Source organism: Salvelinus sp. IW2-2015, linkage group LG4q.2, assembly GCF_002910315.2.
Source record: "Salvelinus sp. IW2-2015 linkage group LG4q.2, ASM291031v2, whole genome shotgun sequence".
In the NCBI taxonomy this organism is placed as follows: Eukaryota; Metazoa; Chordata; class Actinopteri; order Salmoniformes; family Salmonidae; genus Salvelinus; species Salvelinus sp. IW2-2015.
The window spans coordinates 15,856,492-15,881,770 of NC_036843.1; the positions used below are offsets into that span (position 1 = coordinate 15,856,492).

Here is a 25,279-nt window from a genome sequence, read left to right on the forward strand (position 1 = left end):
TGAGCACACAGGTTGGGCGTGTGGGGTGGGGGGAGAGGGGTCTGTGTGTCGCCCTACATTACATCACCACACAGACTGTCGCCGTGGGCGTGGCGGGGGGCAGCTGGACAGGGCTGCTCTTTCAGAGTGGGGGTCAAGTCAGGAGGAAAGGATGTTCTTTGGGACTAATAAAAGGTTGGAAATGGTGCATCTCACACCGGTAATGAGGGACTTTTGGACTGTAGAAATGTCACGTATAAAGACTAGGAGGTAAATGCATGTGCATAGGGTGTCCTAGTTTGCCTCTGGTACCCAAGTAAGATGTCGGTCTCTCTGCTAAAGCTTAAAATAAACAGCAGAGTATGTTTAATTTGGCACAATAAGTTGTGAAAACTTTTCAGCATGAGGAAAATGTCTTTGAGCACCATTTTAAGCCTTGAGAATCTCATCTTTCTCCTCCAGTAAATGTGGCCTCCCCGCTGCGGTGTCCAGCTGCTTACGGGAATACAACAAAGCTGCATTGTTCATAAATCCCAGCTGTGTTGCTAAATGTTTACCTGCTGGGGAGACGGACATCAGAACCACCAAAAACTTGTTAATGAGCTCAGAAAGGAATGTCCTCTCCATCTTGCCTCTGGAAATAAAAGGCAGGAAATAATAATTAGCGACACACATCACAACGCTGTGCCTTTGATGGAACTATTCTAATTTCTGAGGGGACTATTATACTTTGATGGGACTATGGACAACAAAAAAAAAATTAGATTTTGGATGGGACTATTATATTTTTTGATAGAACTACTATATTTCGGATGGGACTACTATATTTCGGAAGGGACTACTATATTTCGGATGGGACTACTATATTTCGGATGGGACTACTATATTTCGGATGGGACTACTATATTTCGGATGGGACTACAATATTTCGGAAGGGACCATTAGATTTTGGATGGGACTGTTTCTACAGCTGGTGGCAGAGGGAGAAGGTCTTACTGCTCTGAAGCTTTGCCATCCAGCTTGTCAAAATTCTTTGATTCTTTCTTCTTCTTGATCAGATTCAAAAACTTTTGGAGCTTGGGAACATTCATCAACTCGTGTTGGAGTCAAGACTGTACAGATGACAGACAGTGCGTTGATTAATCAATCTTAATGACGCTATAAAGAAATAGCAAAACATTGAGACAGTTTGTCTTTGGTTGACCAACCCTTTTCTACATAATAAATCCCTATTCAGTAATGTAAAAAATATTTAGGCATAATCTTAAACATTACGCATATTTAACAGTGTGACAGTTCTAAAGAAAGGAGCACTGCAGGATAAGGGAGAGAGGAGCTCTTACTGGTAAGAGACACATCCACATGGGCAGTAAGATGAGCTGCTGCACCTGCTCTCTGATCAAATCCACCTCCTGAGAGACAAACAGAAAGGAGCAGAGGGAGAGCAGAGAGAAAGACAGAGAGAAAATGGGAGAGGGGGTCAGAGAGGGACATAAGGATATTTGAGTTGGTAGAATAATTGCATTGCACCAAATAGATTCTAACCATTGCATATGCTTCAGTAGAATTAGGGGGATAACAATCGAATTTCAGAGTGAGACTGGTGCAGTGGCTACCCATTGTTTTGAGCAGGAGTGGGGAATACAGATATGCTTGGGTGGCACCTGAGTATAAAATGTTGAAGTGTAATACTGCCACCTAGTGGAACCTAAACCAAACTACTTTCATGGAAACCACATCCAGGATGTTTTTCATGACTTCTGCTCTTGTTCGCTCAGCTTTGTGGATCTGAGACTAGGGCTGTGGCGGTCATGAAATTTTGTCAGACGCTGATTGTCAAGCAAATAACTGCTGGTCTCACTGTAATTGACCGTAAATTAACACAAACATTTGGCATCCACACATAGCCTACAAGGCACTGATGCAGCCCTTTGGAATGTCTACATTTGAAAAAGTCTAATAAATCCATGTAATATAGCATATACCATCACAATATATCCATTATTTATTTTAGACAGGTCGAAAGAAACATGATATGAAGAAAATGTAGTCTATTTCAGAATAACATATTCTGAGTTGTCCTTATGTTAGGTCCTGATCTGGCTATGACATATGGCTGTGGGCTACACTAGTTCCCTTAGCAGACAAGATTTGATTAGAATTCTGTGGCATTATTTTATAGTATGAATTTCACAGCGGCATCCCCTTGTGTGGTTGTAATGCCCCCTAAAAAAAAAAACTTTATTATAAAGGTGCATTTTTAAATGGTGAAAATTACCTTCCCCAAACTTGAAACTAACACGCCGACTATTTATGCCAGTTAGGCTCCACACCATTTGTAAAGCAGATGAATGTGCTGCATTTTAAGAAGTTATTTGGCCACTTCAGTTACAAAACAAACCTTATCAAAACATATAGACCTATCGGCTAGGATACATGAGGTGTATCCTAGCCCATAGCAGCTATGATAACAGCTATGATAAAAGGCATGCGCTGTTTCTTGCCTTACTGCACAAGCTGGGCATCATTCACAAGTGATAGGTTAATATTGTCACCCATCAGACTATTCTTAATGTAATCTTGTCTTTACATATACTAAATTATATATATATATATATATATGTGAAATGTGTTTTTATTTAGAATGGACCATGTCTCAGAACAGGCAGGGGAAATAAATATGTAATATATGCACTTAAATAGCTAACGGAGGATCCTTTCCCGTGGTTCATTTTTGTGCTAGCCAGGTAGGCTATACTCCTGTTGTAAAGCGAAGCAATGTGCATAATATTAGGAAAGTATAGAAATAAATGTAATAGGCCTAACCGACATGAAGCTGATAGGATCCTATTTTAATTAGATGCCATCAAAACTCTGTTTTCTCACATAACTGCATAGCCTAGAGAAATGTTGCTGCAACATGAGCTCATGGACTCTCATGAAGTGTTTGATTTTCGATTACATTTGCATTGATGTCAGAGTGATTAGAGGGACAACAGAGTACTGAGTACCAGGCAGTTAGCAAGTTTGGTAGGCTACTAATGACCGTCAGCAGCATCAGAGCTTGGAGAAGCCTAATTGGAATTTGACTGCAGTCATGACTCGTGACCGCCGGTGTGGCAGTAATACGGTAACCGTAACAGCCCTATCTGAGACCACTGGGTAGGCATGACTAGTAGCTCTATCTACAGTACCAGTCAAAAGTTTGGACACACCTACTCATTCAAGGGTTTTTCTTTATTTTTACTATTTTCTACATTGTAGAATAATGGTGAAGACATCATAACTATGAAATAACACACATGGAATCATGTAGTAACCAAAAAAGTGTTAAACAAATCAAAATATATTATATATTCTTCAAAGTAGCAACACTTTGCCTTGACAGCTTTACACACCCTTGGCATTCTCTCAACCTGCTTCACCTGGAATGCTTTTCCAACATTCTTGAAGGAGTTCCCACATATGCTGAGCACTTGTTGGCTGCTTTTCCTTCACTCTGCGGTCCAACTCATCACAAACCATCTCAATTGGGTTGAAGTTGGGTGATTGTTGAGGCCAGGTCATCTGATGCAGCACTCCATCACTCGTCAAAGAAACTTACACAGCTTGGAGGTGTGTTGGTAATTGTCCTGTTGAAAAACAAATGATAGTCCCACTAAGCGCAAACCAGATGGGATGGCAATCGCTGCAGAATGGTGTGGTAGCCATGCTGGTTAAGTGTGCATTGAATTCTAAATAAATCACTGACAGTGTCACCAGCAAAGCGCCCTCACACAATCACATCTCCTCCTCCATGCTTCACGGTGGGAACGACACATGCGGAGAACATCCGTTCACCTATTGCGTCTCACAATGACACGGAGGTTGAAAACAAAAATCTCAAATAAGGACAGATTTCCACCAGTCTAATGTCCATTGCTCATGTTTCTTGGCACAAGTAAGTCTCTTCTTCTTATTGGTGTCCTTTAGTAGTGGTGTCTTTGCAGCAATTCGACCATGAAGGCCTGATTAACACAGTCTCTGAACTAGAGGTCGACCGATTATGATTTTCAACGCAGATACCGATACCGATTATTGGTGGACCAAAAAAGCCGATACCGATTAATCGGTCAATTTTATTTATTTATTTGTAATAATGACAATTACAACAATACTGAAGGAACACTTATTTTAACTTAATATAATACATCAATAAAATCAATTTAGCCTCAAATAAATAATGAAACATGTTTAATTTGGTTTAAATAATGCAAAAACAAAGTGTTGGAGAAGAAAGTAAAAGTGCAAAATGTGCCATGTAAAAAAGCTAACGTTTAAGTTCCTTGCTCAGAACATGAGAACATATGAAAGCTAGTGGTTCCTTTTAACATGAGTCTTCAATATTACCAGGTAAGAAGTTTTAGGTTGTAGTTATTATAGGAATTACAGGACTATTTCTCTCTATACGATTTGTATTTCATATACCTTTGACTATCGGATGTTCTTATAGGCACTTTAGTATTGCCAGTGTAACAGTATAGCTTCCGTCCCTCTCCTCACCCCTACCTGGGCTCGAACCAGGAACACATCGACAACAGCCACCCTCGAAGCATCGTTACCCATCGCTCCACAAAAGCCGCGGCCCTTGCAGGGCAAGGAGAACAACTACTCCAAGTCTCAGAGCGAGTGACGTCACCGATTGAAACGCTATTAGCGCACACCCCGCTAACCAAGCTAGCCATTTCACATCGGTTACACCAGCCTAATCTCGGGAGTTGATAGGCTTGAAGTCATAAACAGCTCAATGCTTGAAGCATTGTGAAGAGCTGCTGGCAAACGCACGAAAGTGCTGTTTGAATGAATGCTTACGAGCCTGCTGCTACCTATCATCGCTCAGTCAGACTTCTCTATCAAATATCAAATCATAGACTTAATTCTAACATAATAACACACAGAAATACGAGCCTTTGGTCATTAATATGGTCGAATCCGGAAACTATCATTTTGAAAACAAAACGTTTATTCTTTCATTGAAATACGGAACCGTTCCGTATTTTATTTAACGGGTGGCAACCCTAAGTCTAAATATTGCTGTTACATTGTACAACCTTCAATGTAATGTCATAATTATGTACAATTCTGGCAAATTAATTACGGTCTTTGTTAAGAATAAATGGACTTCACACAGTTCGCAACGAGTCAGGCGGCCCAAACTGCTGCATATACCCTGACTGCTTGCACGGAACGCAAGAGAAGTGACACAATTTCCCTAATTATAAGAAATTCACGTTAGCAGGCAATATTAACTAAATATGCAGGTTTAAAAATATATACTTGTGTATTGATTTTAATGAAAGGCATTGATGTTTATGGTTAGATTTGGTGCAACGACAGTGCTAAATCATCACCCGTTTGGCGAAGTAGGCTGTGATTCGATGAGAAATTAACAGGCACCYCATCGATTATATGCAACGCAGGACACGCTAGATAAACTAGTAATATCATCAACTATGTGTAGTTAAGTAGTGATTATGTGAAGATTGATTGTTTTTTATAAGTTTAATGCTAGCTAGCAACTTACCTTGGCTTCTTGCTGCCCTCGCGTAACAGGTAGTCCGCCTGCCACGCAGGCTCCTCGTGGAGTGCAATGTAAGGCAGGTGGTTAGAGCGTTGGACTAGTAACCGGAAGGTTGCAAAAACGAATCCCCGAGCTGACAAGGTAAAGATCTGTCGTTCTGCCCCTGAACAAGGCAGTTAACCCATCGTTCCTAGGCCGTCATTGAAAATAAGAATGTGTTCTTAACTGACTTGCCTAGTTAAATAAAGGTGTAAAAGAATCGGTCGACCTCTACTCTGAACAGTTGATGTTGAGATGTGTCTGTTACTTGAACTCTGTGAAGCATATATTTGGGCTGCAATTTCTGAGGTGCAGTTAACTCTAATGAACTTATCCTCTGCAGCAGAGGTAACTCTGGGTCTTCCTTTCCTGTGGCGGTCCTCATGAGAGCCAGTTTCATCATAGCACTTGATGGTTTTTGCGACTGCACTTGAAGAAACTTTCAAAGTTCTTGAATTCCACAAATTAACATTTAACAAGGCACACCTGTTAATTGAAATGCATTTCAGGTGACTACCTCATGAAGCTGGTTGAGAGAATGCCAAGAGTGTGCAAAGCTGTCATCAAGGCAAAGGGTGGCTACTTTGAAGAATCTACAATATAAAATATATTTTGATTTGTTTAATACATGATTCCATGTGTGTTATGTCATAGTTGTGATGTCTTCACTATTATTCTATAAATGTAGAAAAAAGTACAAATAAAGAAAAACCCTGGAATGAGTAGGTGTGTCCAAACTTTTGACTGGTACTATATACTTCAGCTATATTGCTTCCACCGATACAGTTCCATCAGGTCCAGGAAGGGTGTGAACAAGGGAAGAGGGAAGGGACTCTTCATTCATGGTTTTTACCAACATACTTTCTGCTATAAAACAACCTCCTATACCCAAGATGCTTATATAATATGTGGTGATTCAGCCAATAACAAATTCCCCATTTCCAGAGAGGTAGAAATTGGTTGGTGTGTGACATACCAGGCTGTACCAATCAGTGGTGGAGGAAGACCAACAGTACAGTCTGTTCCTTCAGAGACACGTCCTCCATCACACACTTAAATAAGTAGGGGAAGTGGCTTGGCACCTTCTTAAACACCTGGATACACATAATAAACCAAGGGTTAAAAACAACATTAGAGGACATTGATATAGAAGACATTGATCAATGCTCGCTGGAGACATTTGCCCTAAGTAGATGTATTGCTGGGGCTGTCCATGTACAGCCAACACGCAACACCCACATTCACAACAACATAGCATGTTCAACAACACACTCACTGATTGTTAACACAGCTAAGTATTTGCTATGTGAAACAAAAATCTACAACCAAGGATCAACATTTCTGTTTGACAGGCCAGGGTATTCATTCTTACCTCACAGGCAGGGACGTTCTCTCTGATGATAAATTTTATCCATTGATTATTGTATTGAGCCAACAATAAAAAGGCTCAAAAATCCACCTGAACTCAGTAACATGATCTTCCTAATGGCGAAACTGAAGAATAAAATAGCAGACGTGGAGGACTTGGTTAAACCATGTAATTCGACTGTGTGGTAAGAAGATTTAACATTACAAAATACTGATTTACATTTTACATTTTAGTCATTTAGCCAGACGCTCTTATCCAGAGCGACTTACAGTAGAGTGCATACATTTTTTATTACATTTTTACATACTGAGACAAGATATCCTACCGGCCAAACCCTCCACAACCGGACGACGCTATGCCAATTGTGCGTCGCCCCACGTCTCCCGGTTGGCGGCCGTGCGACAGAGCTGGCCGCGAACCCAGCCCAGCCTGGGCGTGACACCCGAGACTCTGGTGGCGCAGCTAGCACTGTGATGCAGTGCCTATACCACTGCGTCTCACCCGGGGACCTGATGCTATTCAAGAGTTGAGTTTCACTCACACAGACTTTAGAATCACTTTCTCATAGACATCCTCCAATGACCTGAGTGGGTGACAAATACCGTTTGTTAACGCAAGCAGACCGTCTCCACTATATTCATAAATCAAATCAAATCAAATTTGATTTGTCACATACACATGGTTAGCAGATGTTAATGCGAGTGTAGCGAAATGCTTGTGCTTCTAGTTCCGACAATGCAGTAATAACCAACGAGTAATCTAACCTAACAATTCCACAACTACTACCTTATACACACAAGTGTAAAGGGATAAAGAATATGTACATAAAGATATGAATGAGTGATGGTACAGAACGGCATAGGCAAGATGCAGTAGATGGTATAGAGTACAGTATATACATATGAGATGAGTTATGTAATCAATTATAATCAATTATATATCTAAGTAGGAGGCTCACCTTTGGGTCTAATGGTAGTTTATTCTTGACATGGGGCGCCCAGTATCTATTAGCCAACTTAAAAAAGAAATTGAGAGAGGTTATTATAACAAAAACTTTAATCTCGGCATCCCATAAGCAAATTTTGTGTGAGTGCACTAGATTTTGTTCTGGGGGTGATGATAAGATGTCTGTCCCAGAGTGAGTGGAGGAACCAGGAGGGATTTGCTTTGGTAGAGAACACCAGCTCCTCTGAAATCATCTTGGCCAAGTCAATGGGGGAAATTAACCCCTCCCGAAATTCAAAAGATGCCAGCCAGGGTTGCATTCAGTACAACAGAACGGTGTGCAATGTGGAATTCAACAGAAATTGAACTCAAATAAATTCAAAGTTCACTGGTCGCATTCACATATTTGCAGAGGTTATCGCAGGTGCATCAAAATGCTTGTTTCTAGCTCCAACAGCAAAAAAATAACTGTACTGAAAAACCAGTTGGAAAACTTTGTGATTATGGTGGCACAGAGGGCAATGACCTGGTGTGCTGCACAAGTTTTGCGATTTCAGATGGTCACACCCATATTGATCAGGCCACACCCACCAAATGTACCTCTAGCCAGCAGATCCGACCCGCTTGCTAACAGCTGCACTAGGGTCGGACAGTGTTCAGTCTGTAGACTTAGACACTGCATAGCTGGCGCGAGATATGGCTCAGAAAATGTACCTCAATCCAGAAATGAGAAATGCAATATACTTCCCATGAATTGTCACATTATCCCAACTGTTACACCAGGAAGATTGTTCCTCCGGAAAACTGACCTTTTTGTCCTCATGCTTGGTCGCAGAAGCCACAGCAGCCATTTTGGAATGGCAGTGTCAGCCAATCAGCTCCTTAGTTGTTCAACACTGCGTGCCATTCCATAATGGCTGCTGTGGCTACTGCTAGCTAGCATGAGGACGAAAACGTCAGTTAACTTAAACTAGCAGTCGTTAAAACTTCTCGGTGTAACAGTTGGGATAATGGGACAATTTAGGTACAACGCATTTCTCATCCTGGGATTGCAGTACAATTTCCAAGCCATATCTCACAACGCCTCTGCTGTGTGTTAATCAACACAGGAAGCCTGTCCTATCACATTGCAACTGTAAGCAAGCGGGTTGGATCTGCTGGCTAACGTACCTCAAAGGCTGTTTAAGAACAGTGTGCACCAAAAACGTGTTGTTCAGCACAAACCGTCTCGCAACCTTGCAAATGTTGAAGTGAACTGAATGCACCACAAGTGTAGGTATACCCCGGTGACTGGACACCCCGCCAAATTGTGAATTCGTTCAACTAATCAGTGACGTAAAAAACGCACACCTGTAGAATAGAGTACCACAGTATGAGCCATAACACCTAGAGGTTAAACAAGGAAATAGTTCCAATAGTTTTTTCACCATTAATCTTCGATTTATTTTTAAACACTTCAAATAAGGGCTGTGTTTCGTGTATGACGTTTTGATAACCGTGTAAATCTCTCTAGGACTAGGTGACTTATCAATATATATATTTTTTTTTGTATTTTCTGCCAATTTTGTGTCATCGCTACAACTCCCCAACGGGCTCGGGAGAGGCGAAGGTGGAGTCATGCGTCCTCCTAAACATGACCCGCCTAACCACACTTCTTAACACCCGCCAGCCTAACCCGGAAGCCAGCCGCACCAATGTGTCGGAGGAAACACAGTCCAACTGGCGACCGGGGACAGCCTGCAGGCACCCGGCCCGCCACAAGGAATCGCTAGACCGCGATGAGCCAAGTAAAGCCCCACCGGCCTACAACCAAGGATCAACATTTCTGTTTGACAGGCCAGGGTATTCATTCTTACCTCACAGGCAGGGACGTTCTCTCTGATGATAAATTATTATCATTGATTATGTATTGAGGCCACAATAAAAAGGCTCAAAAATCCACCTGAACTCCAGTAACATGATCTTCCTAATGGCGAAACTGAAGATAAAATAGCAGACGTGGAGGACTTGGTTAAACCATTTATTCGACTTGTGGTAAGAAGATTTAACATTACAAAATACTGATGCTATTCAAGAGTTGAGTTCACTCACACAGACTTTAGAATCACTTTCTCATAGACATCCTCCAAGACCTGAGTGGGTGACAAATACCGTTTGTTAGAGCAAGCAGACCGTCTCCACTATATTCATAAATCAAATCAAATCAAATTTMATTTGTCACATACACATGGTTAGCAGATGTTAATGCGAGTGTAGCGAAATGCTTGTGCTTCTAGTTCCGACAATGCAGTAATAACCAACGAGTAATCTAACCTAACAATTCCACAACAATTCCACAGCGATGAGCCAAGTAAAGCCCCACCGGCCTAACCCTCCCCTAACCGGACGACGCTGGGCCAATTGTGCGCCTTCCTATGGGCCTCCCGGCCACGGCCGTTTGTGGTACAGCCTAAGAATGAACCAGGGTCTGTAGTAACGCCTCTAGCACTGCGAGGCAGTGCCTTACACCACTGCGCCACTCGGGAGGCCCGGAAAATATTTAATTTAATCAATTGTAGATTAAGGCTGTAACGTAACAAAATGTGGACAAAGTCAAGGGGTCTTAATACTTTCTGAATGCACTGTAGACTCCAACCCTGTTCCTGGAGAGCTACCCTCCTGTAGGTTTTCACTCCAACCCCAGTTGTAACTAACCTGGTGTAACAGTATAGCTTCCGTCCCTCTCCTTGCCTCGAACCAGGGATCCTCTGCACACATCAACAACAGCCACCCTCGAAGCATTGTTACCCATCACTCCACAAAAGCCGCCCCTCTGCAAGGGGAACAATTACTTCAAGGTCTCAGAGCGAGTGACGTCACCGATTGAAACACTATTAGAGCGCACCCCGCTAACTAGCTAGCCATTTCACATCGGTTACACTCACCCCCCTTTTGACCTCCTCCTTTTCCGCAGCAACCAGTGATCCGGGTTAACAGCATCAGTGTAACAATATAGCTTCCGTACCTCTGTCTGCTCGCCCATACCTGGGCACGAAAACCTAGAGAACGGTAGCTCTTCACGAACCAGGTTCAATTGATGTAGAACCACCAGAAAAAAATATGGATATTTTCTATCAATCTCTGAAATTTGTCTGCCCTTATGGATTCGCAGAAGATATTTCTATAAACTGTACAGGGCTCTGTAGTTTCAGACATTTAGATATCCAAATATTTAGATATCCAAATAATGTTTGTCAAATTCAAAAATACAGGGGAGTATACACTATTTAAAGCTAACTCAAGAGAACTGGTTATTCAACAAGAATGTTGTAACGGAGCATTTTTTTTTTATTGAAACTGACCCCCTGCAACTGGGCATGGACATTTTACGAGACTCCCGTTTCCCCGAATCGAGAACGAAGACTGCATCGCTAAGGTTGGTTAAATTGTCTGTGCTTGTTACGCCTTGTACTAACACACTGTAACCAGTTGCTGAAATGTTAGACAAAGGAAAAACACCCTCCAAAATGAAGGACTGGGCTGCCCCAGTGTCTCGCAGTATCTTCGTCGGCTGCATAACAGCATCGCCACTCTGCAGAGACACAAACCTGTATGAAACAAAGGGTTCATACACATCTGATCCAAAATCTTGTTTAGGAGATACGCCAATCCCAACCAGAGACTTAATGGGCTGGAGTGCTCCCACACGAAAAAACGTCCTTTTATCTCTCAAATGTTTCTGTTTCAACAGAGACAATGTGTCCTTTCTCATGGCAGTAATGACAAACTGGCGGATATGAAAAATCTGTTCAGCCGATCTTTATCTTTGGGCACTGTAGAAATGGACAAACCTTGCAGTAGGTGGTGACTTTTTCATGGGGATAACTACTAGGTGCTATGTTTGTGAAGGTAGTTTTGTGTGTCAACACAAACTCATCTGCAACAACTGCAGCCTTCTCAAGAGTGAGATCCGTGTGCTCATAAATGTAGGTAGCAACCCTTTCGTGAAGGCAATTCTTGAACTGCTCGAGAAGTATTAGTGTCTTTAAATCTTCAAGGTCCTTGATCTCTTGAGAACCATACCACTAATTAAAAAGACATGCTGTTCCCTTGCAAACTCAACATGCCTTTGTGATTCTGTCTTTCGTAATTTACAGAAATGTTGTCTGTATGCCTCTGGGACGAACTCGTAAGCCCAAAGAATAGAAGCTTTAAGTGTCATAATCTGAACTCTGGTCAAGAGATAAAGCTGCCTACACTACTTGAGCCTTTCCCACAACACCACTTTGGTGGAGCAGTGACCAAATATCTTGCAGCCATTTTAGGGATGTAGTGATCCGCTCAAACAGAGTCAAATATACATCCAACTATTTTTAATTGAAAGGCAGTACAAGTTTGCTGTGTAGGATAGCTGGACTGGATTCAGAGTGCTTCCAGATCTATCGTTCTTCATTGAATGGCATGCTCACATTCCTCTTCCCTTTCCTTGTGCTCAAGCTCTAATTTCTGTTGCTCCAAACTTTCCTCACTTTCTCTTTCCTTTTCCTTGTGCTCAAGTTCTAACTTCTGTTCCCATTTTGCCTTTAGTTCTAACTCTCGCAGTTGCACATCTACAGGACTCACCCTACTACCAATAGGACCCTTTTCATCAACCTCCCTCTCTGGAAGGATTTCCTCCTTTGACTTCTGCTTTTGGATTGCCAGATATCACCTTGATGTCATAATGCTTTGCGATGAGCAGATTTGCTGTTGTACATTTATCTAGCATCTCCCATGTAAGGTTTAACACAAATGCATCTAAGTCCATGGCTTTGTTTTATTAGCCTGTGTGTTTATGAAACTCTCAAAATGATTCCCCCAAGCTTAGAAACCCTCAGGTGGATATCAATGACAGAAACTCTACAACAAAAGTGTCTTCTGAACACTCAAATATCTGGACACAGCAGAGCTTTAGAGTAGGTGATTAGAGTAATTACCATACTCATGGTAAACAAGAACCCGAACGAGTCCCAATTTGTTACGTTCCCCAACAAGAAGCTTTAAGTGTCATAATCTGAACTCTGGTCAAGAGATAAAGCTGCCTACACTTGAGCCTTTCCCACAACACCACTTTGGTGGAGCAGTTACCAAATATCTCGCAGCCATTTTAGGGATGAAACGTTAGCAATCCGTTCAAACAGAGTAAAATATACATCCACCTCTTTTTCATTGAAAGGCGGTACAAGTTGGCTGTTCTGAACAAGATCAAACGCTGAGAGTGCAGGATGGCTGGACTGGATTCAGAGTGCTTCCAGATCTATCGCTTGAGACACTCATATAAAGCAATAAAAAATATAATTTTCTTATAAACTCATCAAAAAAAATAACGTCCCTTTTTCAGAATCCTGTCTTTCAAAGATAATTCGTAAAAATCCAAATAACCAAATAACAAATAACACAGATCTTCATTGTAAAGGGTTTAAACACTGTTTCCCATGCTTGTTCAATGAACCATAAACAATTACTGAACATGCACCTGTGGAACGGTCGTTAAGACACTAACAGCTTACAGACGATAGGCAATTAAGGTCACAGTTATGAAAACTTAGGACACTAAAGAGGCCTTTCTACTGACTCTGAAAAACACCAAAAGAAAGATGCCCAGGATCCCTGCTCATCTGCGTGAATGTGCCTTAGGCATGAGGACTGCAGATGTGGCCAGGGCAATAAATTGTAATGTCCGTACTGTGAGACACCTAAGACAGCGCAACAGCGAGACAGGACGGACAGCTGATCATCCTCACAGTGGCAGACCACGTGTAACAACACCTGCACAGGATCAATACATCTGAACATCACACCTGCGGGACAGGTACAGGATGGCAACAACAACTACCCGAGTTACACCAGGAACGCACAATCCCTCCATCAGTGCTCAGACTGTCCGCAATAGGGTGAGAGAGGCTGGACTGAGAGCTTGTAGGCCTGTTGTAAGGCAGGTCCTCACCAGACATCACCGGCAACAACGTCGCCTATGGGCACAAACCCACCGTCGCTGGACCAGACAGGACTGGCAAAAAGTGTTCTTCACTGACGGGTTGCGGTTCTGTCTCACCAGGGGTGATGGTCGGATTCGCAGTTATCGTCAAAGGAATGAGCGTTACACCGAGGCCTGTACTCTGGAGCAGGATCGATTTGGAGGTGGAGGGTCAGTCATGGTCTGGGGCCGTGTGTCACAGCATCATCGGATTGAGCTTGTTGTCATTGCAGGCAATCTCAATGCTGTGCGTTACAGGGGAGACATCCTCCTCCCTCATGTGGTACCCTTCCTGCAGGCTCATCCTGACATGACCCTCCAGCATGACAATGCCACCAGCCATACTGCTCATTCTGTGCATGATTTCCTGCAAGACAGGAATGTCAGTGTTCTGCCATAGCCAGCAAAGAGCCCGGATCTCAATCCCATTTAGCACGTCTGGGACCTGTTGGATCAGAGGGTTAGGGTTAGGGCCATTCCCCCCCAGAAATGTCCAGGAACTTGCAGGTGCCTTGGTGGAAGAATGGGGTAACGTCTCACAGCAAGAACTAGCAAATCTGTTGCAGTCCATGAGGAGATACACTGCAGTACTTAATGCAGCTGGTGGCCACACCAGATACTGACTCTTACTTTTGATTTTGACCCCCTTTGTTCGGGACACATTATTCCATTTCTGTTAGTCACATGTCTGTGGAACTTGTTCAGTTTATGTCTGTTTAAAAAAAAATGTTAACCTTTATTTAACTAGGCAAGTCAATTTTAAGAAGAAACTCTTATAATCAATGACGGCCTAGGAACAGTGGGTTAACTGCCTTGTTCAGGGGCAGAATGACAGATGTTTACCTTGTCAGCTCTGGGATTCGATCTTGCAACCTTTCGGTTACTAGTCCAAAGCTCTAACCACTAGGCTACTTGTTATGTTCATACAAATATTTACACATGTTAAGTTTTCTGAAAATAAACGCAGTTGACAGTGCGATGACGTTTATTTTTTTTGCTGAGTTTAGTTACCTGTGACATATTCTGCGTTGATTTGGGACACAATGGGCGCAGACGCTTTCCTCGCATGGGTTTGACTCTCCATGTCTGTCTATAGTTGGCTAGCTTACTTTCCTAAGTAAAAATGGTAGCTGTATGTTAACAATACGATGGAAAACTACCTATTCCACTGACATTGCTCCTTTTAACACACCAGCATGTTAGCTACATTGGCAAAGTGGCAACTGAAGTTGACTTCACACTACAGCTAAGTAACGTCAGCTAGTTGGCAAATAGTAATCCAATGCTAACGTTAGCTACAGTAGTAGCCAACTAGCTGGCTATGGCAGCAACTAATATTAGCTAATAAAACAATAAATGACTTGATTATTTAGTAAATGGCTATCAAAAAGGCGAAATAATTGTGGAAACCAAACTTGGTTTTTCACAACATCTGTGTAATTCCCGCTACGCATGTACACAAGGAAACACGTTATGTGCGACACATTTCCGGTTCGCCATGTTTAGATTCCTAGTGAAACAAGGGGTGTAACGTAATGGCTCCTACTAGTAATGCGCAGGTTGACCGATAACCCGCAGACGGGGTTAAGGTCATTAAACATTGTGTGGCTCAAAGGCGGGTTGAACAAAGACACACACACAATACCTTAACAATCCATAAATGTATTATTATTCAGCAATTTATATGGGCTACATTGAGGTTCTTCTTTCATTACCGTAGGCTATCTGGTATTACTGCATTAGCCTAAATTTTAGGATTTAACTGTACGCGCGCCAAATAGCATACACAGCCAATCCGCAGAAAAAATGTACGTCAATCCACGGAGGCAAAAGTGACATTGTCGAAGTTTAATTCAATACGACAAAAGCTGCGAAAGAGAGTTGAAAATAAAGAGAAGGAAGGGTCAGAAAAGTAATGTTTGGAAAATATATATATGTTTTAAGTGGTAAAAGGATGATAGCAGTGCCGGACAGGTGGTGTCGAAAATCTCCCCCTGCCCGAATTCTTACCCCCCTTCTAATTTCCTTAATTTTGTGGCAAGAGTCAAATACTTTCTATAGAACAACCTTCGCCTCAAGATAGGCAACCGAAATTAATAATTCATGTATATGTATTATATTAAACATAGAGGGAGTAAAATGTTGGCAAGCAATAAACATTTCAGAACAACTATGGCTGAATTATTATCCTTACACTTTCAAAAATACTAGTCGAATTAAACATGGGAGAGATGACGAATTTTGGCAAATATATTTATTTATAGACTAATACAAATCAGTAGCGGATTTAGGTACAGGGCGGCACCTTGCCGGGGGCGGCATGGGGCGCGTGCGGGCGCGTGCGGGCGCTGAAGGGGGGGTTCGCCCAGCGCGCCATATTGAAACAAATAGCCAAACCGAAAACTGCAGAATAAAATGCTTTCTGCTACTAAGATCAGTGAAATGTAGGCTAAACTGACAATGAAGTGAAGAAGAGAAATCTCAACTAGCATGCAAGCCGCAGCAATGAAGAACGCGAAGAGGGAGGGGAGAATTCTGTCAGGGGGGAGATTGTGAGGCTCTATACAAATTCGACTGAGGTAAAGTTGGTTTTATATTCACACATAAGGACATTCATCAGACATTCGCCAAAAGCCATTTAAAAATTTAAAAATCAATAACTAATTCACCGTTTGTCACAGAATCAAGCTAGATATGATTTATTTTATAAATGTCTAGCATACTTTTACAACCTTTTTTTGAGTAGAAATTCCAGTTTTGACTTGATAGAAATACATAAAATCTGTAAAATGCCATTTAAAGTGATATAAATAACTAATTCACTGTTTGTCACAGAAACATCAAACTATATATGATGTATTCTATAAATGTCTAGCATACTTTTACAACCTTTGTTTTGAGGAAGAATTCCAGTTTTGATTTGATAGAGGGCATGTAGTCTGTCTAGAGGGCGTGGTCAAAGTTCTAATGAGTCTGTTATACCCTATTAGAAGGGGCCTGGTAGAAATGTTGCATCTTCAGTCATATTAAATTAGATTACAGGAAAAAACTACATGATGAAGGGGTCAGGCCTGACTAACAAAGAAGACAGGTGGATGGATCAAGAGGACCAAGATAACCAAGAGGATTAACATGGACAACATTCCACAGTGGAGATGATAAAGAAAACTAAGAGTGAAACATAACCATATATTAGTATGGGTATTGAAAGATACCAGAGGGTGGATAACAAAAAAAGCACTAATATAAGAAGTAGATGGTACATGTTTGGTTTTTGGGCTGAATGTATACATTATGATCTGCCTCTGAACTGTATGTGAACTCCTCTGCAATCTACTGGCACTAACCATTAAAAACTAGGACTTCAACCAGGCTGTCCCTATGCTATTTGCTCTCTTAAACTGATAGTACAAAGCCTATGTGAAAATTAGGTTTTTCACAAAAGATCATGAAAAAAAATATCAACTGGCCCAAATCAGCTCTACATAATTCAGCAGGGAGGTGTGCAACTACCACACATTATACCCATTACACCAGTGTAGAAACTACGTCACCTACATAGCTATTACCAAATCCCTTTCAGTTCACATTCCTTGCAGAAAGAATAATTTGCAAACCTTTTAAAACGTCCAGAAAGACAGTTGTCTTAGAAGGGTATGTATACTTTAAAATACATATTTTATGTGAATGGATGTGAATGAAAGAATTCTGGCAGTGTTTTAATGTCCTAGTTTCATCTTTTTTTCTTTACCTCCAACTCTATATATCCGAGTGAGCCTACAGTATGAGGACCTTGGGGATCAGAATTACCATTATACCCTTTGATCAAACGTATAACATACAAACACTGCTCAAAAGGAGTTGTTTGTGATATCTACACTCAGTTGCCACTTTATTAGGTTCACCACCTGTTACGGGATTTTTGTGTTTAATGACTAAAATATGTATACATTTGACTTAGACGTTACTGTATGAATGAAACTTATTATAATCATAATTCTGAGTGTAATATGTTCCTTATTAGAAAGAATGGAGTTATCTTCAGACAGGCTGGAATGCTGTGTTCCTTACAGGACATTCTGTCTCTACCCAGGGAGGGGAAAGACCTTGAGTTGGTTGTAGATAGTTGAACAGGTGGCAGACAGTAATGAGAACTCGAACTGTATTGCCATTGTATCCGAGAGGAGGTTGGACATTAAAACCTATGACATCATATTTATTATATAACCTGATGTAAATTGTACTATGATTCAGTACTCTCGAGAATAAACGCTATTGATTGATTGATTTTAAGACTGGTTTTCTGTCCATTTGGCTGATAATTATCTTACAAATTCTTATTTATGGGCAGAATGTTTTAATTGAATTGGTTGATAAACATAGGAATGAAATTCCTTTAACACCACCCTATTCACGAAAATAAATTGCTCCTACATACACCAAGTCCAGTGGTCTTGGCTTGCTAGACACTAAAGCATGCAGAGAAGTATTCGGGTATTCTGTTACTGTTTGTTTGAACTTTAGAATGTGCAAAATGACAGCACAGTCTGTGATGGTCTTTTGTATCTCAGAAAAACAGTTTTTTTAATTTTTATAATTCCAACACTCCGCTTGTACTGCCTATAATCAACTCCAACTGGACTTAAAAACTTGAACAGTCTATCTCCTTTGGCTGTAAGTGTTGAACAGTTGAATCTATTACCTCAGGAAAAAAGCCTGAAAAAGGAACTACTGATACTGGAAAATACATTTCTGGAGGTTTAATGTACTTTGATGTAGGTTTGATGTACCTACTGTAGTTATTGTAATTCATGTTACATATATTTCTAAATCCGACATGGCGATCTCATGGAACCTTGCTGCTTTTATGTTTTAGCCATTAGGGGGAGGTGTTGTTTTTATTCTGCATTAGGCTAACAGGAAATAAGGAAAAAGGGAGGGAAAATCTCAGACTTAACAGTAGATTACAACAGGGTTGACAAGGTGTTTGAGGTAAACTTTTGGCTCCAATGGGTCGTGTAAAGCAGAAAGACGATCTTTGGGGGAACCCTTTGCTACAGGGTGTGGGAATGGGGCAAAGCACAGACAGTGAGAGAACAATGTATCTAACTGTAAGGGACAGATTGTCTTTGAAGCACAACCTTTAGAACTATGGGTTCCAGAAAGTGTCTTTAAATGTGTCAACAATGCATAAAAATGTGGTCCTCTTTTTTTTTTTACAGTCTTCAACGCGAAGCAATACTGCTCGATGTGTGCTTTGCATCATCCAGAGAAAACTGATGATAATCTGACCAACTGGGTTTGTATTTGTGTAATATAACAGTAGACTCTGAAAACTCATGTAGTTTGATCCTTCAAGACATTTAGAAGTATGAAACTTTGTTTTGAAACTTTTTTATCAGGGTTATCCTTGTGTTATTGCTAGGGTTGCACATTTTGGGGAATATTCAGAGGTAGAAACTTTCTGTGGGAATTAACGGATATATTTGAGAATGAATGGAAATATATGCAAATTAATATTAATACCATTTAAATGTAGATGTTTTTTGCATTGGATATATTTACCATATCATATGGAGACAGAAACATAAACCTTTTACCTTCTCATAAGTAGACAAATTGCAAATTATTAAATCCTTCCAATAGAAAAAATATTATTGTTACGAATTGAACTTTAATTAAATGAGTTGACTCTTCACATGGGATGATTTCACTGAACAACAAAAGAAAGGGAATATTAAATGATCCTTCTCATCTCCCAAAAACATTTTCAACATAAATGATAGTCTTGAAACTAAAGCTTTGTTTGTCTTCCTCTCAGGCTTCCATGTCTTCCCCCTGGACCTCCTCAATATCCACCTCTTGAACATCAGACTCTGAGGCCTCATCTTTACTAACACTTTCCAACCTTAATGAGGATGGCTCGTTGTCAGGCTCAAAAAGCCTCACATTTGCCTGGATGGCCACCAATTTTTCAACCCTTGTATTGGTCAGCCTGTTACGTGATTTGGTGTGTGTGTTCCCAAACTAGGACCAGTTGCGCTCTGAGGCGGCTGATGTTGGTGGGATTTGGAGGATGATGGAGGCAACAGGGGAGAGCCTCAAATCCACAAAGTCCCTTCCACCAGGTGGCTAATGAGATATGTTGGCACGACTGCCATATTGCATCTCCAGCCCAAAGTCCTTGCTTGGAAGTGTACTTCGCCAGACTGCCAAGAACCTTGCCCTCATCCAGACCAAGGTGGCGAGACATGGTAGTGATGACACCATAGGCCTTGTTGATCTCTGCACCAGACAGGATGCTCTTGCTAGCATATTTGGGGTCCAACATGTATGGGCTTCAGGCAGAAGTCATCACGCTTTTTGATGTATTTCAGAACTGCAGTACGGATTTCTTCTCTTACATCTGCAAGCAGTCTGAACATCAGACAATATGGCATTGTCTCCCTCAATCCGTGCACTGGCTCCTGCTATAGATTTCAGGAGTTTCAGGCTGCTTACCACTCCCAAAATACATCATCCAGGAGGATCCTCTTGATGGGGCTGTCCATATCGTCAGACAGTGATATGGCCATTTCTTGGAGAGAATTCTTCCCCTCCAGGAGACTGTCAAACATGATGACAACACCAGTGTTGCTGGGCAGCTTCAATGAGGCGCTCTTATTCTTCTCACTTTGCTTGGTGAGGTAGATTGGTGCTAAAACTTGATGACCATTCACATACCTAACCATTTCCTTGGCTCTCTTGTAGTGTATCCATTGTTTTCAGTGCCATGATGTCCTTGAGGAGCAGATTCAATGCATGAGCAGCACAGCCAATGGGTGTGATGTGAGGGTAGGACTCCTCCACTTTAGACCAAGCAGCCTTCATGTTCGCAGCATTGTCTGTCACCAGTGCAAATATCTTCTGTGGTCTAAGGTCATTGATGACTGCCTTCAGTTCATCTGCAAGGTAGAGACCAGTGTGTATGTTGTCCCTGGTGTCTGTGCTCTTGAAAATGAGTAAAAAGAACAACAAATACAATTCCACGTACAGATAAATAGTTAAGCAGTTAGATTAAACAACTCCTTTGTAAGGAGATTATTTCACTTATAATTCACTGTATCACAATTCCAGTGGGTCAGAAGTTGACATACACTAAGTTGACTGTGCCTTTAAAAAGCTTGGAAAATTCCAGAAAATGATGTCATGGCTTTAGAAGCCTCTGATAGGCTAATTGACATCATTTGAGTCAATTGGAGGTATACCTGTGGATGTATTTCAAGGCCTACCTTCAAACTCAGTGCCTCTTTGCTTGACATCATGGGAAAATCAAAAGAAATCAGCCAAGACCTCAGGGGGAAAAAATGTAGACCTCCACAAGTCTGGTTAATCCTTGGGAGCAATTTCCAAACGCCTGAAGGTACCGCGTTCATCTGTACAAATAATAGTACACAAGTATAAACACCATGGGACCACGCAGCCGTCATACCACTCAGGAAGGAGACGCGTTGTGTCTCCTAGAGATGAACGTACTTTGGTGCGAAAAGTGCAAATCAATCCCAGAACAACAGCAAAGGACCCTGTGAAGATGCTGGAGGAAACAGGTACACAAGTATCTATTTCCACAGTAAAACAAGTCCTATGTCGACATAACCTGAAAGGCCCCCTAGCAAGGAAGAAGCCACTGAAGCTGTGATGCTTGCAAGCCAAAGAACACCATCCCAACCGTGAAGCATGGGGGTGGCAGCATCATGTTGTGGGGGTGCTTTGCTGCAGGAGGTACTGGTGCACTTTACAAAATAGATGGCGTCATGAGGATGGAAAATGATGTGGATATATTGAAGCAACATCTCAAGACATCAGTCAAGAAGTTAAAGCTTGGTCGCAAATGGGTTTTCCAACTGGACAATGACCTCAAGCATACTTCCAAAGTTGTGGCAAAATGTCTTAAGGACAACAAAATCAAGGTATTGAAGTGGCCATCAAAGCACTGACCTCAAACCTATAAAAAATGTGTGGGCAGAACTGAAAAAGCGTGTGCGAGCAAGGATGCCGACAAACCTGACTCAGTTACACCAGCTCTGTCAGGAAGAATGGGCCAAAATTCACCCAACTTATTGTGGGAAGCTTGTGGAAGGCTACCCGAAACGTTTGACCCAAGTTAAACAACTTAAAGGCAATGCTACCAAATACTAATTAAGTTTATGTAAACTTCTGACCAACTGGGAATGTGATGAAAGAAATAAAAGCTGAAATAAATCACTCTCTCTACTATTATTCTGACATTTCACATTCTTAAAATAAAGTGGCGATCCTAACTGACCTAAGACATGGAATTTTTACTAGGATTAAATGTCAGCAACAGAGAAACTGAATTTAAATCTATTTGGCTAAGGTGTACAGTCGTCGCCAAAAGTTTTGAGAATGACACAAATATTAATTTTCAAAGTCTGCTGCCTCAGTTTGTATGATGGCAATTTGCATATACTCCAGAATGTTATGGAGAGTGATCAGATGAATTGCAAAGTGCCTCTTTGCCATGCAAATGAATTGAATCCCCAAAAAGCATTTCCACTGCATTTCAACCCTGCCACAAAAGGACCAGCTGACATCATGTCAATGATTCTCTTGTTAACACAGGTGTGAGTGTTGACGAGGACAAGGCTGGAGATCACTGTGTCATGCTGATTGAGTTCGAATAACAGACTGGAAGCTTCAAAAGGAGGGTGGTGCTTGGAATCATTGTTCTTCCTCTGTTAATCATGGTTACCTGCAAGGAAACACGTGCCGTTATCATTGCTTTGCACAAAAAGGGCTTCACAGGCAAGGATATTGCTGCCAGTAAGATTGCACCTAAATCAACCATTTATCGGAGTATCAAGAACTTCAAGGAGAGCGGTTCAATTATTGTGAAGAAGGCTTCAGGGCGCCCAAGAAAGTCCAGCAAGCGCCAGGACCGTCTCCTAAAGTTGATTCAGCTGCGGGATCCGGGCACCACCAGTACAGAGCTTGCTCAGGAATGGCATCTTGCAGGTGTGAGTGCATGTGCACGCACAGTGAGGCGAAGACTTTTGGAGGATGGCCTGGTGTCAAGAAGGGCAGCAAAGAAGTCACTTCTCTCCAGGAAAAACATCAGGGACAGACTGATATTCTGCAAAAGGTACAGCGATTGGACTGCTGAGGACTGGGGTAAAGTCATTTTCTCTGATGAATTCCCTTTCCGATTGTGTGGGGCATCCGAAAAAAAGCTTGTCCAGAGAAGACAAGGTGAGCGCTCCCATCAGTCCTGTGTCATACCAACAGTAAAGCATCCTGAGACCATTCATGTGTGGGGTTGCTTCTTAGCCAAGGGAGTGGGCTCACTCACAATTTTGCCTAAGAACACAGCCATGACAAAGAATGGTACCAACACATTCTCCGAGAACAACTTCTCACAACCATCCAGGAACAGTTTGGTGACGAACAATGCCTTTTCCGGCATGATGGAGCACATTGCCATAAGGCAAAAGTGATAACTAAGTGGCTCGGGGAACAAAACTTCAATAATTTGGGTCCATGGCCAGGAAACTCCCCAGACCTTAATCCCAGTAAGAACTTGTGGCCAATCCTCAAAAGGCGGGTGGACAAACAAAAACCCACAAATTCTGACAAACTCCAAGCATTGATTATGCAAGAATGGGCTGCCATCAGTCAGGATGTGGCCCAGAAGTTAATTGACAGCATGCCAGGGCGGATTGCAGAGGTCTTGAAAAAGAAGGGTGAACAAAAATATCTAGACACTGAAGCAGCAAACTTTGTGGAAATTAATATTTGTGTCATTCTCAAAACTTTTGGCCACGACTGTATGTAAACTTCCAACTTCAACTGTACATACTATGACAGCAATTCACTGTAATAGGTACACACGTTGTATCTGGCACAAGTGACGATTAAACTGATTTGGATTTCAAAAACTGCCATTATTGTAACGTTTGATATAACAACATTGATGTGGGATATCTTTTTTATCAAAACATACGTTTTTTGCAAAAGCATGCCTTTATTACTATATGATTTATATTGCCTGAAAACTCAATGATGATTAACACCTCAGTTATGTGTGCTTCTGTCAGGGTTGTGGTCAAATGCATGTCATTTAAAGTCAATTTAGCAATTGAACAAAAATCCAATCCAATTTGAAAATTTTCCTAATTGCAAAAGCATGTAACAGAATTTGGGTATTTCAGAACTGTAATTTAGATGTAAATAAACATAACCCTGTTTTTAGATGTAAATAAACATAACCCTGTTTTATGTTTTTAATACTGCAGATAGAATGCTCTGTGTGCCAGAGATACCATTCAGATTGTCTGGGGATGAAGGACTTCAACAAAGCCAAAATAGAAAATGATTGGAAGGGGCCTCTTTGCTGTTAAATTAAAGGCGTATAAATAAAGGACTGTTGTGCCTTGTAACTACTTTAAAATGTGGAACTGTTGCACTAAAAATGCAAGTTCGTTTGCGGTTTGACAATAACTGATTAGAGTATATCCTCTGGCGTGTTGATGCTAATGTGTTGATGTTCTCTGTATCCATAGCAGAATGATTTTGCAGTGCATGGTGATCAAACAGGTTTCCTGTTATATTCATCAGAGGTATAAGGAAGGGGAAGTCTGTGAATCAAAAAAATAGTAATTGTACAGATGGTTAACAAAACATGCACCTGACAGTATTCGTACCTTGGTTTTTGTGGTGAATGTGAATGAAAAAAACTGTTTTGATAATGGTTTTCATTCACATACCTTGTCCATGGGATGGGATATTCATTGACGAGGTAATGTGATCTGCATAACATACCTATTGACATACCTTTGTATGCCTCATTTTCTGTATACCTTCAGACACAAAAGTGAGCAGTTCAGTCATCTGCACCCAAGCCTTCAACATATTCTTATAGCCTACATATTCTTACCTCTTTGTTGATTGATATCCATTGAATTGTGTCCATTTTCTGTTTTTAGAAAGATTTGCATAAATATGAAAAAATAGATCATCATAAAACAATATCAATTTAGATCATACAAGGGACAACCTTCCCTTAAGATGAGATCTTTACATTTTTCAGTTAAGAGCCTGCACCTGCTGCCCTTTCAAATCCAAATGTTTCAGTTGGGGACTTAGGTTCCTACATGAACCCCCACCAACTAAGGAGGTTCATCGATAAACCCCACCTATGGGGTTCTTGGAAGAACCTTTTGGGTGCCATTTTCAGTGCCAAGAACCCTAAGGTTCTTCAAATAAGAACCCTTGTTGAACCCCTACTTTTTAGAGTGTATCAAGATGGCATGTTAATGATTCAAGTAACCAGTTATGATGTCAAGTAGAGTTTTGCATAACTCAATTGACTAATCAAGATAAAATCACAGAGAAA

At 41.3% G+C, this 25,279-nt stretch overlaps 1 long non-coding RNA gene across 1 annotated transcript; it reads right to left on the minus strand.

The window, feature by feature from the left end:
- Nucleotides 1-508: 508 nt before the first annotated feature.
- LOC139027674 (uncharacterized) lies at nt 509-15,444 on the minus strand. Its single transcript, XR_011479795.1, has 4 exons — nt 14,899-15,444; nt 6,555-6,672; nt 1,323-1,391; nt 509-613 (listed from the first exon to the last, which is right to left on the minus strand). It is a non-coding gene; the product is annotated as an uncharacterized lncRNA (long non-coding RNA).
- Nucleotides 15,445-25,279: the final 9,835 nt, after the last annotated feature.